The sequence below is a fragment of the Amphiura filiformis genome, chromosome 20 (genome assembly GCF_039555335.1).
Source record: "Amphiura filiformis chromosome 20, Afil_fr2py, whole genome shotgun sequence".
Taxonomy (NCBI): Eukaryota; Metazoa; Echinodermata; class Ophiuroidea; order Amphilepidida; family Amphiuridae; genus Amphiura; species Amphiura filiformis.
In genome coordinates, this window is record NC_092647.1 from 7,505,714 (window position 1) to 7,508,958 (window position 3,245).

The window sequence follows — 3,245 nt, forward strand, 5'->3', positions numbered from 1 at the left end:
TCTGAGCCCTGAAGCTGTTTTATTTGATGAGAAACGACCGGCCCTTTGTTTTAACATTTGGGGCCCTGGGGCCCATAATATTTGACTTATGGGGCTCATTTACATATGTTGAAGTATAATTCTCAAGTGTTATCAGTACGCTTAAGCTGGGCATTGTAGCTGCTTTATTTACTGAGTAACGGCCGGCCCTATGTTTTTAGCGTTTGGGGCACTGGGCCCATATTATGTGACATATGGGAGTTATATATACATATGACAATAATACTAAAGACCTATCTGTGTAACAAATCTGAACCCTGTAGCTACTTTTTTTGCTGAGAAATGGCCGGCCCTTTGTTTTAACATTTAGGCCCCTGGGGCCCCCAGCCTTGTACATCTGACACCAAAATGGACAAAAGGCACATCTACGACTTAGGGCCCATACATATGCAACTTATGAGCCCTAGTGATCTTGTACTTTTAGAGCTAGGCTTGTCAATCTGTTGCACCATATTTTAACATTTGGGCCCTTGGGGCCCACAATATATAACATATGGGGCTCTTGTATATTTGTAAATATAGAGTACCCCTAGGGCTATCAGTGTACCAACTCAGGGCCCTGAGGCTGCTTCATTTGATGAGAAATGGCGTGCTTTGTATTTTCACATTTGGGCCCCTGTGGCCCGTGACCTTTGACCTCTGGGGCCAAGATGGGCAAAAGGCACTTCTACGGGGTAGGGCCCATAAGTGTACCACATATGAGCTCCAGGGCCTTTGTAGTTTTAGCGCTAGCCTTGACAGAATGATGTGTTTGATGAAGGAGGAGAAGGAGGAGAAGGAGATGAAACCACAGGATGGCAATATACCCGTCCATGCTTCGCATGCGGGTATAAGGATGGCAATATACCCGTCCATGCTTCGCATGCGGGTATAAATATATGCGAGGATCGGAAATAAATGAAGCAAGCCTGAGACATTTTGATATGAATGATTTGGGGGCGCGAGCTCGAGTTTAAAAAGAGTTACAGCTAAGGATTCACAATGTTAGATTCCAAAAATTTTCAGTATTAAAGTGAGCCATTATAATTATGCAAGATAATGTTGCATTCAATTACTTTTATTGTCACTAATCATCTGATATTTTTAACTCTTTATGACCATTTTACTATTGAATACTTTAATTTTAATAAACATCAGTATAATTTTGAGTTCAATGAAATGGGTTCATCATGACTATAGAAAACGCATGCAGTAGCAGACAAGTTGCATAAAGATGAAAGTGCACATAACCCAATTTACCCTTAATTATAATACATGACCGTACAACAGAGAAAGAGAGATTGAGATAGAAAAATGATGAAATTAACAAGTTTAATTAGTAGTATGACCCCGAGTATGACATATAATGTCCTTGTAGCGTTCTAAACTTGGGCAATCTGCGATTAGGGTTCATCAGTACTTGTTTCATAAATTCTGTCAGCTGCTGCCGCTTGTTGACCGGAGGGAGATACTCCTTAACTTTTTTTGGGTTGGTACTGTCAGTGTCAGCAACTAAAAAGTGGCTCAGGTTTTATATCCTTAGTGTAAGAGAGCACGAAATATTAATAAGATTAGAGTTCGGGTTAGGGTAGGATTAGGGTTAGGATTAGGGTTAGGATTAGAGTTGGGATTTGTTTGGTATCCTCTTACACGAAGGATACACCCTAAAAAGAGACGGTGAGGTTTGTGTGTGTGATGAATTTTTACCAATCTTCCATTCCAGTGAAATGGAAAATGAGTAGAGTCAATGGAGTATTACACGGCTTTACACTCTACTCTAACGTGTACTCTGCTCTTTGAAAATGAGTAGAGTGCAAGGGAGTATTGCACTCTACTCTAATTCTGCATGTGTAGGCCTACTCTGCTCTGTCCTGCTCTGCATGCTCTGTTCTTTTCTGTTCTACTCCGCTCTGCTCTTCTCTTCTTTGCTCAGTTCTGTTCTGTTTTGCTCTACTTTGCTGTTCTGTTCTGTTCTGCTCTGCTCTGCTCCGCTCCGCTATTCTCTTCTTTGCTCTGTTCTGTTCTGTTTTGCTCTACTTTGCTGCTCTGCTCTGCTCTGCTCTTCTCTTCTCTTCTCTGTTCTGCTCCGCTCTGTTCTGCTCTTCTATGCTCTACTCTGCTCTGCTCTTCTCTGTTTGGCTCTGATCCGCTCTTCTCTGGTCTGCTCTTTCTGCTCTGCTCTGCTCTTTTCTGCTCTGTTCTGTTTGCTCTTTTCTGCTCTGCTCTTTTCTGCGCTTTTCTTTTCTGCTCTGTTCTGTTTTGCTCTGTTCTGCGTTGCTCTGCTATTCTCTGCTTTGTAGTCTGGAACTGAAGGATTCCGAGAAACAATAATATTCTTTTACTGTTCTTTATAATGTGTATAATGTGCGTTCGAATATCTCCGTTGAGGAGTCTTTTCTAAGCCGTTTGTAACAGATGTATTGAATGCCTCCCCCGGTCTTGCTGATTAGTATAATACCACCTTTTAACTGAGTCTGTTTCCATTTTAATTAGTTTGCTAATAAACGGGCCAATTACAGTTTCAATTAATTTCTCTCGTTTGCTAATTTTCAACCGACCGATGAGAAAAAAATGCTGATTATGTTAACCAGTTAATTGAAGGTGTCAGAGCGGGCATAATAACGCGATTAAGAACAATTTGGATAATCAGTTTTTAAGACATCGATTTTGTGGTCAGAATGATTATCATAATTAATGAGAAACATGGCCCAGCGTATGTTTTTTAATAAGATTATCACACGGAGAATATTAAAGGGACCAATGGTGAATCAAAAAAATCTGCATAAGTAATCACAAAATTGAATCAAGAATTTTTTATTTGTGTAAGAAGTGCATGGGCCTATATAATAAGCGAAACAGGCAAAGGGATAACTTTTGGCATTTTAATCAATTTTGGCGGCTTCTGACTGCAAATTAAACGAGAATTTTGCTTTAGTTTTAACACATTTAAGCTATACAGAATAGTGTTAACATTCCTGTATTGTTGACTGTTTGTACCTCTTATTGACTTATTTGTACTTAATTATTGACTTATATATTGACTTATTTAAAACAAAAATTGATTGATTGATCGATTGCTAGATTGATTGCTGGATTTATTAATTGATTGATTGATTAATCGATGGATTGATCAATGGATCGATCGATTTTTTTGGCATAAATTAAAGGAAAAAAAAACAAAACAAAAACGAGGTCCCGCCGAAACTAGAACTCGGATCGCTGGATTC